Source organism: Dreissena polymorpha, chromosome 1 (assembly GCF_020536995.1).
Source record: "Dreissena polymorpha isolate Duluth1 chromosome 1, UMN_Dpol_1.0, whole genome shotgun sequence".
Classification (NCBI taxonomy): domain Eukaryota; kingdom Metazoa; phylum Mollusca; class Bivalvia; order Myida; family Dreissenidae; genus Dreissena; species Dreissena polymorpha.
The window spans coordinates 209734187-209752137 of NC_068355.1; the positions used below are offsets into that span (position 1 = coordinate 209734187).

General features: G+C 32.3%; 2 long non-coding RNA genes across 2 annotated transcripts; both read left to right on the forward strand.

Annotated features, from left to right (window-relative positions):
• The first annotated feature begins 1817 nt into the window (after positions 1-1817).
• On the forward strand, positions 1818-14628 carry LOC127864835 (uncharacterized). Its single transcript, XR_008042307.1, has 3 exons — positions 1818-1965; positions 13816-13915; positions 14547-14628. It is a non-coding gene; the product is annotated as an uncharacterized LOC127864835 (long non-coding RNA).
• A 1644-nt stretch (positions 14629-16272) lies between these two features.
• LOC127864836 (uncharacterized) lies at positions 16273-17101 on the forward strand. Its single transcript, XR_008042308.1, has 3 exons — positions 16273-16407; positions 16535-16577; positions 17020-17101. It is a non-coding gene; the product is annotated as an uncharacterized LOC127864836 (long non-coding RNA).
• The last annotated feature ends 850 nt before the right edge of the window (positions 17102-17951 follow it).

The window sequence follows — 17951 nt, forward strand, 5'->3', positions numbered from 1 at the left end:
TAAACCAAACAGGGCTCCTCATTCGTTCTACAGTAAAATAGAAAGACGTTGGCAACTTAGAGGCGTTTTCAAATTCAATCAAAGAGACCAAAAGTATAAGATGTTTCCCTATCTTGCAAAACCATATGGTGTATATTAAACTGCTGCCAATAAGACATTCTGATGATATTATGGCTATTACTTTATTTTTTAATCCTGTTTTTCAAATATTCACATTTATCTAAAAAGTATTCATAAAATAGGTATTCGTTTTGTAAGATTTTTTCTTATAGAAAGTAAATGATGGATTTCCTAAGAAGCATTTGATTTACATTTCGGAACAAAAGTAACTTTCTGATTGAAAAAATGCTTGATTAACATCATAAGTAAAGATATTGAACTTTTAGAAGAAATGTACAATGTTCACAATATAACATAAGGGTCTATACTACCAACTTACGTAAAGAAACTAGAAACCAGACATAAAGAAGAAAACATGTTTATACAATATTATAGGCATATGCATGCTAATATCTAAAATTCTTTATAGTATTAAAATTGTATTTGCAAGGTATTTTCTGTGTATAATGTTTTTAAATATAAAACTGTTTGTAAAATATATGAAAACATTTGTTTAACAACTGTATATTTATTAATTGAACATCCATGCAGTACATATACATGAACTGCTCTGTGTATATCATGCATGTATGTAATATCTTATCGTAAAAATAATAATTTGCATAAAAACTACTTTCCTTTGTGAATAAAGTTAATAATTGAAAATCTGTTCCCATTTGTACTTTGACATTAACTGTAAGAATGCTTATTACCTAAACTGGTACCCTGTAGACATATACTGATTCCCTTATAAATAGTAATTATATTGTGTACTATATTTTTTAATATCTATATTAAATAATATTGTCCCTATTTTAGTAACTGTTAAGAACAACAAAACGTTGACTTACTACTGTGCTTACTTCTATTCTGTTTACGCTTTGAGCTTTGTGTCTCTTAATATTCCTATTTTGTATCAGTATTCAATTTATTTAAACTGTTATTATGACTTGATTAAAAATATAACAGGGTGAAGTTCTTTTCGTCATCGGAACATTTGTACCCGGGCTGTGTGCAAAAACTACTGTTGATTTAGATCTTAATTTGACATCGTTCGTTTGTTTTTGGGCATGTTTTCTTTTATGATACAGCTGGTAATTGGTTTTATAAAACCATGATCAAGTGTTACTAATACGAATTATACGGTGTTTGTGCGGCTGGACGGAGTTCACAGAAAATTAATATGTATGTTATACTTGTATATTGTACTGAATATTAAAGTAAATAGCTACACTCTCTTAAAGGACATTTCGACAAGAGAGAGGTGTTGTTAAATTTATACAGAGTGTCAGACCTTTTTTTTTAAAAAGAATATACGCGCATCAGGGTGCATTGATTTAAAGAACCTATATTAGAAACAAAATGAAAATAGACTGAGAGCATTTTTAATATAATTTTATGTAGCGATTTTATGTGTTGTTTTAGGTAATAAACTGTGTACGTCTTGATACAATATTCGTGAGTTGCATGTATTTGATTTTAAAATGATCAAATTCAACATAGAATCACTTTATTACGCACACATGCGGAAAATGTAGGCATGCACATTGCTTCTTTCAAACAGCTCTTAACGTAAGATACAACCTTTGTAAGATAACAGTTGATATGAAGCCATGTGTTGCGTTAGAGTGTAAATGGCCCGTAATGAATCGCATGTGTTTATCAAACATGCTTCCGTCTGGCGAATTAAGAATTCCGAAAACGATACTGATTCAGTTCGTATAACCGTTTTGCAACACAGTTATTTTACGTGCTCGTTGGTGAATCTGCATATAGACTTTTGGATATAATTTGAAATGAAAGTGGACTTATCTTGGACATGATCTTCTTGCTTCTGATCGCGATCCAAATTGTGGGAGGACATGGGTATGTATAAGGTTATTTCGCTTTTAGTCCTGCATATAACATATATTTACAAGTTTACTTCACGTGAAATTCGTGTTTGTTTAGCGTGGACAAAAACGAAAATGCAACATTATTGTTTATGTTTTATTTATAACATAGTAATGCATTGCGTTGAACGCATACAAATATTCATTGGACTTGTGAGTTATATTATATAAGTATCATATGGCCGCGTGTCTGACACCAATATTGTTAACGAGAGAAACGGATGTAATCCGAGTTAAAAGCAGAGGGTACGTTTATATGCTTTGGCAAATCAGAGTCCAACAAAGTACGCTTTTGACATAAATTGTAAATCATCATCATCATCATCGTCGTCGCTCTCCTCCACGTCCTTCTCCTCCTCCTCCTCCTCATCATCATTATCATTATCCTCCTTCTCCTTATCATCATCATTATCGTCATCATCATTGTTTTGTTTACATTTTATGTTCGTTGAAATACAAACACAGTAAATATTGTATATTTAAGCTGACGTCACGACTATTCGGATCCATTTTGAGCTTTGAATATAATTTCTTTGTTGAACTGCGATTTGACGTTATGTTTCAAAGCAAGTACTTTGGAATTAACACGTCATTAATATAGTTTTGATCTCATAGACATAAACTTGAAAATAAAGACATTCAAAAGTAAATAAACAATACAGCTTATTATGTATAACCCGAAGTGGTGGAGATGCTTGTTACATTTAAACGTCCATCACATTATATACGACCGTTGTTTGCAATGTACTTATTTTAAATAAAGTGTTTACTAATAGAACAAACTAATTGTATAGCCTAATTATCAGAAGATACGCTGGATTAAAATTCACACGAATTCGATTTGATTTAATATCAACATTAATGACTGCATTCAATATGTTTAATAAATCTATTTATACCTAAAAAATACAATTATTAGCATCATTTTTTAATCTTTGTACTTTTTGATTAATGGTGAACAGCATTAATAACAAATAATATAAGTGCAAACTACTTTAACATGTATGTACCCTTGCGCATGAATTGATGAACTCCACAAGTGACAGGAAATGCACATTTGAATTGAAATCAAATGATATGTTGTCATTCATGCCAGCATGTTGTTCGCAATGATTTTTGTAATCTAATATACGAATAGTGCAATGTTTTCATGTCAAAAATAAGTATAGATACCAAAATACAAATGTGAATGTTTCTCGTTAAAACCATATATACTATGTATAATACCTAGTAGTAGACTACAGGCGGTGTGCGTGCGCGCGCTTGGAGCAGATACGTTTCGGATATATACACTTGTGTAGGTCTGCTATTTGTTTTAGTACTGTTACGTTACCACTATGAATTGAAAACATTAAACAAACATTCATTAGCTTTAAATTATGTAAAGTGCAGTTACGTACTTGAAAGCATTTTATCCGCGCATACAATTGAACTGTATCTTACATGTCTATATCATGAAATAAAAACTAGTTATGGTTTTGAAAATAGATTGGGGCGTTATTAGAAAAATAATAAAATGTTACTTAATACAATTACATTATATCTTACTTGTGTATTGAAAACTGAAAACTATGTTTGCTTTTGCCAAAACCATCAACATTAAACTATTTTAATTTTAAATTATACAACTTATATTATGTGATATGTATTTTGATATTGAATACTTAGGTAACTTGGGGGAAGTAATTGCCTGTAGATGGGTTGAATTATTCGTCATTATTTGACAGATTGTTTCATAAATTTTCATGAATTGAAAACATTAAGGACACTGAAAAATGAAATAAAATAACAATTTTTTTTTTCCATTGTTAATTAACTTTAAAGCAAAATTGTCCATTTTATTTTGTTTCTACGTAGTGGTGTATTACTTCAAATACGAATAAATTACAATAAACGTATTGGAACATGAATAATTAGGATAACACTTTTAATGCAATAATTTTTATCTGGTTATTGTTTAACTCCTTTTTTCGTATTCGATAATGTATTGAGTGGGAGGTACTTTCTTTAAACTCAATCGCATGGACACTGGCTGTGCGCTGCTCTTAACCAGGCCACGTTTACGAAAGGCAACCACGTGGAACATTTCGCGAACAATCACGAACTGAATAGTCGTTTTGCGATCGATAGCGAACGCACTCGGCAGTAGCTGGTGAACACAACTTAAGAATTAAAAGACGACAAGAATGGTGTTGCAGCTAAAAAAACACGTTTATGTACTTAACACATACAGTATAATTGTTAAACATTGTTGTTATAGATAATCACTTCAATGTTTTCAAAGGTAAACGTTATTTCGCAAGGTCTCTGTCATTTAATTTGAAATCTAATTGGACCGCCATCTATAAAAGTTCACGGCGGTCTTGTAGCTCAACAGAGCTAAATACGAAACAAAGTGTCCTATGCGAACGTTTGCTGAAACTGAACGCACGATATAATTCAAATACATTAGCCCAGCATTTTAGCGGTTACGTATGCTCAATACTCTACTAACCATCCACGTCCTGTTGGTCACTTGTTTTCTTGATTATAAGACTTAACAATTTCTTCTAAGAAATCGAAAAAAACTAGATGTGTTGTATTTGGCATTATATATCGTATGGAGGTGTTTTCTTTTAATGCACATAGTGATTTTGTTTGTACTCTATAAAACCGGAAAGCTAAGAGTTTGGTATCTGGAATTGAACGTTGTACGGCGGTCCACTACAAAAGTTGTTCAAACCATGCCTATTGGCTTCAAAATTGGCCCCGACATGGGAAAATTGGCCCCGACATGAGGAATACCTCCGTATATAAATGAAATGTATAAAATCCTCTCTAAAAAATTAAGGCCCAGATGTTTGGTATTTGTGATATTCCATTGAATGTGAGTCTTCTACATTTTTTTTTTCAAATCATGTCCTCGGGTTCAAAAATTGCCACGTCAAAGGGTCCTTCACTTTAACAAAGCCTTATATAGGAAAGGCCTACACTAATCTACCTGTATAAAATATCAAAGCAAACGGCTTACATGTGATTTATGAAGCATTATCTTGAGATACTCTAGACAGTTTTTCCTATTCTATTAAACGTCCATCACATTATATACGACCGTTGTTTGCAATGCACTTATTTTGAATAAAGTGTTTAATAATAGAACAAACTAATTGTATTACCTAGTTATCGGAAGATACGCTGGAATAAAATTCACACGAATTCGATTTGATTTAATATCAACATTAATGACTGCATTCTATGTGTTCAATAAATCTATTTATATCTTAAAAATACAATTATTAGCATCATTTTTAAATCTTTGTACTTTTTGATTTATCGTGAACAGCATTAATAACAAATAATATAAGTGCAAACTACTTTAATATGTATGTACCCTTGCGCATGAATTGATGAACTCCACAAGTGACAGGAAATGCACATTTGGATTAAAATAAAATGATATGTTGTCATTCATGCCAGCATGTTGTTCGGAAAGATTTTTGTTATCTAATATACGAATAGTGCAATGTTTTCATGTCAAAAATAAGTATAGATACCAAAAAAACAAATGTGAATGTTTCTCGTTAAAACCATATATACTATGTATAATACCTATTAGTAGACTACAGGCGGTGTGTGTGCGCACGCTTGGAGCAGATACGTTTCGGATATATGCACTTGTGTAGGTCTGCTATTTGTCTTAGTACTGTTACGTTTCCAAATCAATTGAAAACATTAAACAAACATTCATAAGATTTAAAATAATGTAAAGTGCAGTTACGTTCTTGAAAGCATTTTATCAGCGCATACAATTGAACTGTATCTTACATGTCTATATCATGAAATAAAAACTAGTTATGGTTTTGAAAATAGATTGGGGCGTTATTTGATAAATGACTACAATGTTACTTAATACAATTACATTATATCTTACTTGTGTATTGAAAACTGAAAACTATGTTTGCTTTTGCCAAAACCATCAACATTAAACTATTTTAATTTTAAATTATACAACTTATATTATGTGATATGTATTTTGATATTAAACACTTAGGTAACTTGGGGCAAGTAATTGCCTGTAGATGGGTTGAATTATTCGTCATTAATTGACAGATTGTTTCATAGATTTTCATGAATTGAAAACATTAAAGAGACTGAAAAATAAAATAAAAATAACATTGTTTTTTCCGTTTTTAATTAACTTTAAAGCAAAATAGTCCAATTTATTTTGTTTCTACGTAGTGGTGTATTACTTCAAATACGAATAAATTACAATAAACGTTTTGGAACATGAATAGTTAGGATAACACTTTTAAGTGCTATAAATCGTATCTGATTATTTTTAACTCTTTTTTTTCACATTCGATAATATATTGAGTGGGACGTAATTTCTTTAAACTTAATCGCACGGTCACTGGCTGTGCACTGCTCTAAACCTGGCCACGTTTAAGTTAGGCAACCACGTGGAACAGTTCGCGAACAATCGCGAACTGAATAGTCGTTTAGCGATCGATAGCGAACGCACTCGGTAGTAGCTGGTTAATAAAACTTAAGAATTAAAAGACGACAAGAATGGTGATGCAGCCAAACAAAAACACATGTATGTACTTAACACATAGAGTATAATTGTTCAACATTGTTGTTATCGATTCTGAATTCAATATGTTCAAAGGTAAACGTTATTTCGCAAGGTCTCTGTCATTAAATCTCAATTCTATTTGCGCCGCCATCTTTAAACGTACACGGCGGTCTTGGAGTTCAACGGGGCTAAATAAGAAACAAAGTGTCCTTTGCGAACGTTCATTGTAACTGAACGCACGATGTAATTTCAATATATGAGCCCAGCCTTTTAGCGATTGCGCATGCTTAATGCTCTACTAACCTTGCTCATCCTGGTGGTTACTTGTTTTCTTTGTTATTAAACTAAACACTTTCTGCTCCGAATTCGCAAAGACCAGATAAGGTGTATTTGGAATTTGGTATCGTATGGAGGTAGTTGTTTTCTTTTAATGTGTATAGTGATTTAGTTTAAAAACACGAAAGCTAAGAGTTTAGTATCTGGAATTAAACGTTGTTCGGTGGTCGTTTACAAAAGTTGTTCAAATCATGCCTATTGGCTTTGAAATTGGCCCCGACATAGTGAAAACCTCCGTATATAGAGTGAAATTTATAAAATCATCTATGCAAATGTTAGACCCAGATGTTTGGTATGTGTGATGTTTCATTGAATGTGAGTCTTCTACCATGTTTTTTAAATCATGCCATTGGGTTCAAACCTTGCCACGCCACAATGTCTTACCCTTTAACAAACAAAACTTTATATAGGAACAGCCTACACTAATCGTCCTGTATTTAATCTCAAAGCAAACGGCTTAAATCAGATTTATGAAGCATGATCTTGAGGTACTCTACACAGTTTTTTGGCCTGGTGCAAAGCCCCTAGGCCATAGTACTGATACCGATTTCTGAGACAAGCTGACTTGGCTGGTTGCCAAAACCAAATTTGTGAAACTCCGATTTACCACTTATAATAAGTGCGTGCGCAAAAATAGTAGTTCTTTGCAGATCTCAATAACCCGGCTTGTAAATACAGAACATCACTATATAACATGACAGTGTCATACAAAGTGTAAAAAAATATTATTGAATCAAAATTGTTAAGCATTGGCTACGACATAGTCTTTATTGTTTACATATTCATGCGAGAATAAGTTCCTCACTGTACGGTCTCTAATTACCGTTTCGCGGAGTTTGTCAAAACAAGAGCAACTTGTTTGCCATTAATAATAGTTTTACTTTGAACTTTAATACATGTAAAAAAATATTATTGAATCAAAACTGTTAAGCATTGGCTACGACATAGTTTTTATTGTTTACATATTCATGCGAGAATAAGTTGCTCACTTGACGGTCTCTAACTACCGTTTCGCAGACTTTGTCAAAACAATAACAACGTGTTTGCCATTAACCTAGAACTATAATCTAAACCAATAAAAATAAGTCAGTGGAACTTCAATTTTCCGTATTTTCTCTTGATTTTTGCATGGCTTAAATTATCCTCAGCTTTACTAACAATGAATACAGTAGGGCACAGTCGACAGTGACAATTTTCGGATAAACTTCCTGGTTTTTGTCAAAGGTTAATTAAAATAAGTTTTTCATTTGTTTTTCTCATTAAAAAAATCAAAGTAGGTCTTAAAGGATGGAATTACATGCTTAATGAATCTATTACACCAATCATGATGTTTGTATGAGCCGTTTTGGCGGACATAACGACGATTTTAGACGCTGTTTGTGTGTCTGTTTGTCAAGGTAGTTGTCAAAATCTTAAACACTTCTCAATTTATCATTTATTGTTGAACTTTTCTATTATGACAATATTAACATTTCGTTGAACAATTTACGGGCATATATTCCCTTAGACGTATTCTACTTTCATTTTACGTACTTAAATTATTGTATTACATTTAACACACTGTGAACTGAGCAAGGTTGTATTAAAAACTAATATTAAATTTATAATGCAAATCTTTGTGCAATCTCACAATGACAGGTTAGCGATGACAATTGAATTCCATGCGAAATGATAGCATTAATGCATATGTCAGGAATGTGTTTAATTACAATATATATTTGATTATGTTTATTGGTACATATTTAAATGTTTCTATTTTTGTCAAAATGTATAGTTTTTGATGTCAATATTAAGTGTAGTGTTCATGATCAAGTTTAACATGAAAGCAATGATGATCTAAGATTCATAACAGCAAATAAAGAAAGTAGAAAGAAAAAATATCTTTCTCATAAAGCACGACCAACTACACAAATATGTGGTAATGCTTTGAAACTTTATATTTTCAATGAATTTTAGACATGACCAAGAGGTTGCAGCTTAAGAAAACTGATTAAATGTTCTCAGTAAATATGTTTCTGGACTATCGGAATATCGTAAAGATTGTATTGAGATTCAATACTAAAGCAGACCTTTGTTTTCATTGTCATATATTATTTTCAACTATAACACAATCATACATATTTTTTTTGCTATATTTTATTTATTCAGGGGCGGAACCTACTACCTGGTAGTTTCAATGATAAACTTGTATGATATAGTGCTAAAAGATGGATGTGCCAAATCCACCTCATGAAAAACAGATTGGGCAAAAGTGGAGTGCGAACACTAAATGATGTGCTGCTAAATTGCAGGTTTAATATGATTTACACCTTACATTGTTTACACTGCACCTTCATGTTTACCATGTGACTTTAAGATCTGTGTTGGGAGAATAAGGCGCGACCCAGATAACATTTTAAAGGATGTCGTTTTAAATTATTTCACCATTTGTAATGGGATAAAGTCGAGAGCTCGCTCAATTGTGAGAGATTTCTATAGATATTATGATTTTTTAACAAATAAGAACTTTTCAGTAAAGTGCAATCGCGCGTTTGTAATAAGAAGTCCCAACACTGATCCGACATTTTCCTAACCGTTCAAACGCGTCATTGCACATTAATGAAAAAATACTGATTTGTTTAAAAAAAAATCATGATTTCTATAGAAAACTCTCACGAATCAGCCGGCTCTCGACTTTATCCCATTTAAAATAGTGAAATATTTTAAAAGAAATCCGTGAAAATGTTAACTGGGGTGCGCTTTATTCTCCAAACACAGATGGTTTACCTTTATGGTGTTAAGTATAAATACTATTTTTTAATATTAAACATTGACAATATACTATTCACTATGCATATCTTGAGGGTTCAGATTGTATTATGTACCAAGCAATAATCTTTTTTTCGTCTTGATTATATAATTTTAATAATATTTCTTGTGTTATTTTCACATAGAGTAAGTTAAACAAGCATTAAGGAAAAACTAAAACATGACATGGTTTTCAATTTCAATAAATTGTTGAAAAGCCTATGGTACCTACTTGTGATATGTATTTTTTATGTGTTTGTTTAAGGTTTCTAATCAGTCATTTTTATTTTATTTATTGCAGATCTTTACAAGTGAATTTGGCAAATCCTGATGCAGCCTGAGCTTACCAAGTTTACTGACAGTTTGGACGCTTTGTGGATGATAATATGGACAATATATTATGTTCATATTGTGTTGTGATTTTCATATTTTAACAGATAAGATTTTTTAATCCAGATTTAACAGGTGATTTTTCTTCAAAAAATAAATACTATACTTTTTTTATTGATGTGCATAAATTTGAGTACAAAATATCAACAATGTGTATCTTGTGTTGTTTTTCCAATCAGTCTGTCATCCATAGGTTATATATTAAGTATGAGAAGGGAATATGTTTTTACATTTCTGTTGTTTCTGCACACCATGTCAGATACATGAAAATATATTGCATGCCCCCAACGGGCGGCATATTGTTTTCGCACTGTCCGTCTGTCAGTCTGTCTGTCCTCCGTAACACTTTTCGTTTTCACTCTCTAAATCAAGTAGTTCTAATCCGATCTTCAAACTTGGTCAGAAGTTACATCCGGATAATGTCTAGGTCAAGATGAACATGGGTCATGCCGGGCCAAAAACTATGTCATAGGGTCACTTAGTGCGTTTCAAACATTCAGCATTGTGTCCGCTCTCTAATTCAAGTAGTTTTCATCCGATCTTTTCCAAACTTTGTCAGAAGTTGTATCTACATAATGTCTACGCCAAGTGTGAACATGGGGCATGCCGGGCAAAAAACTAGTTCACTGGGTCACTTAGTGCGTTTTAAACATTCAGCTTGGTGTCCGCTCTCTGATTCAAGTAGTTTTCATCTGATCTTAACCAAACTTGTTCACAGATTTTATCTAGATGGTCTCTAGGCCAAGTTCGAACATGCATGCAAAGAATTGGCAGGAAAAAAAACATCTACAAACTGCAGCAGATGACATATGTAACAAACAAAATTTAAATATTGAACACCTGTTATGTAGCAGACTAATAGTTAAATAAAATAAAGGCGATGTATATATCACAAACATTTACACACTTATGCTTTTATGTAGTGACAAAGTTACAGTTGGGGGCATCCGTGTCGTGTGGACACATTTATTTGATCAATGATAAACAACTCATTCATTGTGAACTAACTATAAATTATTCTTTACACGATAAGAAATACATTGTATTGTATGCCTGCTAATATTGTGGTCTTAAAATAATATCACTAATACTGTTGTAGTTCATTTAAACATCAAGATATGTGATGTTAACGTATGTGTTCATGTTATGCTTGTATTTGATTCATTTTTACATGTAAATGAATATTTTGGTGCTTAAAGTTCAATCTATAGTGAGTTAATTAGTGACGTGTGCCATTAAATATGTAGTGCTTATTGCTTTAATTTTGTTTTAGTTGAAAATCATGTTTTTTAATCTCTACATATGAAATGCACTAGTGAATTTGGTTTGACACTTATGCGAAGACTAATAATATTTTAACTTCAAATACATTGTAAATCACAAACAGCATGTATATGCAATCCACAAATTACTGTTACCATAGCAACTGTTAACTTAATGTATTTTTTCTACTTATTTTTATCAATCATGTAACAAAACTGAATTGCTAAATAAACTAAATAATGTCTGGCAGTACAGACACACAACAAAAATTGTAGCTTGAGGAGTTATTCGTTTAAGTTTTAAGTTCATAGCTGTACAAAATGTTCAATTTCTGAATACACACCTTTTTCCAAAAATGTGCATATATGTATGTATATAATAAACATGTTAATTATGTTCCATATCCGTCCAGAACATATTTTGTTGATTTTCTGTGCTTTTTTTGGCTTAAATTCTTTAAAATAGTAATAAAAATGAAAAAAGAACATTTTTTTGTTCCCATGGCAACCATGAGTATTTACGGATTAATATTACTACAATTAATTCCGTACTTCGAAATTAATTATGTTCATCCAGATACGCGATCAATGGAGATATTATCAACACAAACTGATCAGCATAACATGTACCGATACTGGTTGAATAACGACGTCATTTCATCCAAAGCGGGCATTCAGCATTTATGACATACAAAAAGTGACAGACCCAGATGGGTCATAATCTCGTTTCCAGCCACATATCTTCACCGCCTATGTAGGATGTCCATGATTTAATGATCGACTATCCATTGTGACTTTTTGAAAAATGCAGCGTCAGCCTTGATTTTTATAAACCTGTTTATAATAATGCATACACATACTAAATCAATAAAAAACTTCCGACAAAACGTCTTCTTAAAAAAAATAGTTTAACTAAGTATAAATCTATATACATAGTCGAACTATCTCTTTTTAAGAACTAAACTTCTTCCCAAGCACACTAAATCTAGCCCCAGGCCTTAAGCGCCTATGGCGCTTTGATTTCTATTCTGCAAACAACTAGCTTCAACCTGGGAGTCCCCAGTATTATCTATACTTATATGGGGAAAATCTTTAGACATATTGTTATCTGAAACCCAAAAGTCCATGCCTGTCATACCTTGTTTAAAGCCCATCTTGAAGTCCCCTTCAATGATTGTTCAAATGTTGCTATGACCAATTTTATCTAATTTTAGATTAACCCATGTATACAAAACCTAAACATCTTCTTTTTCGCCACCGCAAAGTCCACGAATTACGTCATGGTATGACAAATCATCTGTATATATATTCTACAAAGTATTTTAAAATTATACACCTGAGGTAAAAACTGGGCTCCTCTTGAGGTCACCAGTTTTACATTCAATAAACTAGTTAACATCTTTAAACATCTTCTGTTCTGAAACCGCATAGCCTATGGTTTTCATAGTCGGTATGTAGCATTACCAAGATGTTCTTAACAAAAAGCGTTCACATGATGCCTCTGGTGTCAAACTAGACCAAACATGCGTGGATTGCTTGTACATTTAGTTAATTGTACAACATTTTCAAATGTATCTTTTTATCACGGCGGTAAATTCACAAACATACAATGTTCTTATTCAGTTGACCAGTACTCAGTGCACATACGAATGGCAATTGCTGAAAACTGGCCTACTTGCATAAGAAGTGTGGAGTCGAGCAAAAAATGTCATGACCAATCACACAAGTTTAATAACAGGGCAAGAAATCAAACCCGTATCTTCGGCTTTGTAGTCCAGCGCTCTACCAATTATCTAGTGTAGTGTTGTGAAAGATTTAATACTTATGTATAGAAAGATATATGAAAATAAGCCTTTTTTCACAAGTAGTCCACATACAGGAATCTTGAATTATTTTTCACTGAGCTTCAGTTTCTTGAGAGGACAGTTATCTTCAGGGTCGTCTTGTTAAGATCTATATCAGACCTAAGGTTTGGTTTTATTAATAATAAGATATGAAATGATGGCACGTTAAAATCGTTGAAAAATCGAGGTACAATGACATTAACAATTATGTGCCCGGTTACGTGTAGATAAAAATATTCTCTTATATATTTATCCCTGAAGCGGGGAAAACAAACCACCATCGATATGTTTTGAGATATAAAAAGATGTTATCACTGTTTTGTTAGAAAAAATAGACACCGAAATAAACTCCCTTGATAAGATCAGTATTAACACAACCTCTGGTAAAGATAACAAACGAGGTCCTCTAGCACAATATTGTGGTTGTTCCAGATGAAATGTCTGCTGTATTGTATTCCGTATATTTCCAAATTTGAAATTAAAAATAATGAGATAACACTTACAAAAGGTGTGTATAGGACACACATTCGTTTTTTTTCTTTGCACGAAAACATGAACATTAAGCTATTTGTGTTAGGCTTCGCTTAGTTTAAATATTTTGTAAGTATCCAAACGTTGATCATAAAATAACTAGTTCATGTTTTTTACAGGAGATACCACTATGTACTAGCCCCAAATGTAATAAGATTCGAAAATGAAGAAACACTCGTCGTTGGCGTTTTGGGGGATGTACGACGTCAGCAAATATCGGTATGTCGGAGTGTATGTTTTGAAATAAGTAGAAGCATAGCGTTGTTGACATGAATTGAATTTATTTTGCACAATTGCGATATCGAAAACCGTCCGCTGTGTGCTTTTTACAGCAACTAATTAACGGATTAAAATATATTTGTTTGGATTAACTTCAGATCAATTTTAAGGCTATATAAATCAATACATTTTAACATATCGTTTAAATATTGCTTTTGAATACTTTATAAAACTTGAACAAATGAATGTCCATCCGACATATAGGTCTCGTTCCATTATGTCTTTTCTGTGCACACTATTTAAGACATACGACACAAATGTAAACATCGTCAATTTGAAAATATCGACTTCAAGGCAATCGTTCTAATTATGCACTGCCCACTATGCACTAGAAATAATAAAATACCATCCGGATTCACACGGGGGCAGTTCTCCATCATGTAGAAAACAGGGAAAAAGTTAGTTGAGTTGTGTCATTATTGTGACTTTCCATAAAGTCTGTAAAATAGGCTTGTGGTACATTTTGCATTCCAAGTGTAATCCGCAGTGATTTCCGTTCAATTATTATCTATGTTAACATATATATTATATGAAATACGTTTCAACATTAGAGGAATACATGTTCAAACAGGTATGGTTGGAGTATCTGGATATGGCGTTCAGCAAGAGCACAGTGATCGTACCTGACGCAGGTAGTGTTTTTCTGATTTTTACTAATACTAAATTGTATCACGTTCATCTTCTTCTGATACTTCTTCTACTTCTTCTTATTGATCTTATTGTTATTTTTACTTGTTGAGTTGTTTTCGCAGATGTAGTAGTAGCAGTATTGGTTGTTGTAGTAGAAGTAGTAATAGTAGTAGCAGTAGTAGTAGTAGTAGTAGTAGTAGAAGTAGTAGTAGTATTATGTATCCGACAGCTGCTGCTTTAATAAGTCAGTATTTCAATTCTCTGTAATAATAGCTGAAGTTGTAAACCGCAATAATGTTAAATCAAGTATCATTGTCACTGTTGCTTTCCGGTAGAACATCCATTAGAGGTTTCGATCAAAGTTACAGAACATGATTTGTTCTCTGACAAGCCTTCTTCCGTCCGTTTGATCTGTGATGGTCCATATGGTAAACAGACAAGGGATATCATCCTTAGTTACGAGTCGGGTTATGTGATCGTACAGACAGACAAGCCTTTGTACAATCCAAGAGAACCAGGTACACTAATTAAACAAGAATTGTGAAATTATTGCAAAAAAAACCTTTTGTACGTGTCTTATCTTTAAGAATAATATATGACACGATTCAAATATAAATATCTTTAAAAATAAATAGAACACATACAAATTATAATTATTGCAATGTACATTCAAATGGGAGGTGTGCAAAACAAAACCAATTGCCGTTGTTTTTATTGAACGCCGAAGAAATCGTCAGATATAAGAACACAATACGTGTATTAAAGAGAAATCCCATGTACATGTGTTTAGCACCTATTGCAGTTTATGTTCGTGTCCTGGCAATGGATGAGGCTATGAATCCAATCAAGCACAATCGATTAGAAATCGATTTGATTGTAAGTTGGATGAACATTTGATATTATCAACGATTCCATTAAAAAATATATTCGACACATAATTAGCGTTCATATAATGATTATCTGCTGTTATATTGTGTTCATGCCTTATATCAATTATCTTGGTATGGTTTAGCAAAGGGAATTAAACTGATGTATGTAATACGCACATTTACCTAAAAGGAACCGTCAACCGCGATTGACGAAAAAAGAAAAGTTCTAAAATACCGTATTTTTTTTTACAATTATTAGTTTATATTGATTAAAATATCACGACTGGTATTTTACATTTCTTGAAAAAAGTTGTTTAGTTTGCATATTTTCAGTATATTCGACAATAAATTGTACTGGGTACAGGTACCAGGTAACTACCGCTTAACTATAAATAACGCAAGTAGATTGATCATCATCGTCACGTGGTAAAGCCAGGAATGCAGATTGTGCCTGCGTAGTGAATTGTATATATTTTATATATAAAATGATCAATCTACTTGAGTTATTTATAGTGTGTATATCGTTATGTCACCTATTTTCGCTAATGTACTTTCGATTTCACATCGCGAAATTATATTACCAATTATACTGAAAATATGAACTTTTGTCAAGAATGTAATATACCAATCGTGATATTTTAATCAATATAAACTAATAATTGTAAAGTATACGGTATTTAAGAACTTTTCTTTGTTCGTCAATCGCGCTTGTCGGTCCCTTTAATTCAGTTGTAACATATTTTCTAACACAAATTAATTGAACAATTCTTTATCAAAGGCAATCAAACTTTATTTTAGAATCCCCTAAATAGGACTGTTGACAGAGTTACATTGAAGCCGGGAAAAAAGAACGGCATTTACAGATGGAAATTTGAATTTCCGTCCGTCGTAGACTTCGGGACATGGACAATCATAGCAAGGATCGGTGGAATGGTATTTTGTTCAAACTGCATACTTACACTATAAATGATGGTACCGATTAACAGTTGTTAGATCATTGATTACAATGGTTACTAAATAATTGGATTATATAAGTATATATTATTGGGTATATTTGCAGTTTGAAACGTGGGGCGTATTTTCAATCGAAGTACGGGAATTTGGTAAGGCGATCAATAATTGTGCAGCTTTTGTTAATAAATGTAGTTTTTATAAATAGTTTATAACGCCCTTGTGCAATTAAATTAAATTGTATTTATAAATGTTAGTTTACGAAAGCATGTTTGATGTAGTAAACTGGTCATGAAGATGCTTCTTGTGTGTTCGCGTTTTTAAGTGTCAAATATGAGCATATATTCTAAGTATTAACTATTCATTTTTTTTAAACATATCCTGGCTCTTTAACCTTGACTTATTGTGTAATGTGTATATGCTCTACTGAAATAAATCGTAGTCATAATACGTAACGCTTACATCTGGATTGCGTCTTGATTATCTTCAATGGAATAAACTGTATGCAAAAAGATTTCGTTTTAAAATCAACGATGTTTATTTCCTCAAGATTTTTTTATTTATTTTTACCACATGATAATTGCTTACTTTAAGTTCTTCCAACATTCGGAGTCACGATAACGCCGTCTCGAACGTACATACTTCCTTCTGATGACACGATACTAGTAGTTGTTACTTCAGAGTAAGTCATTCTCTTCATAACTTCTATATAACATACGACGTCAAGCTACTTAATGAATGGATCTGAAACGTGGAATCACTTTCTAAGTTGTCACTTACATGAATGCAAAATTAATTAGCCAAACACATTCTAATGGCTTATGATAGTAATGAATCAAACTTCGATTTACACCAAACAACGCCTTCATAGATAAATGTCCGACATACACGGATACATGCAGTACATGAACATTTCTAAGGTCATGAAGATAAAATATCAATGAGCACCTATCAATTTATAAATTAAATAGAATATTATTTGCATGAAACAAAAGTTGTGAACATAATACAGCTGCACAACATGTGTTTACCGTATATAACGTTAGTCATAAGTGATTTGCAAATGTCACACCAGCGAAACAGTTTGAATTGTTTAACTGTTTGAGTGATCATACCATTCGAACATTCTCAAGAATTGTCGTAATAGTTCTCCTAATGAGAGAAGTCCAGAATTCTCGTTGTCTAAAGTATTATATTATAGAATCGGAAATACTAACAAAGAGCATACATGGCATATATTACTTATGAAAAAAAAAGAAAATAATAATGTTTGCAGGTCCATTTATTCAACGTAGCGGTTATTTAATGCACGGCGTGTATCAAGCTTATAATGGAAATACTTTCGTTACGTAATTGTAAATTCATTGCATTCGAGGACAGATACTCGTAAATGCGTGTATACCAAATAACGTTTTCTAGTATGTCACCATGCGAAAACAACCATGTTACATTTTCTCAAGCAATTACACAAATAATTGAATCCAATCAATTTAGCATCTCGTTAAATGTATATATGTAATAAAGCT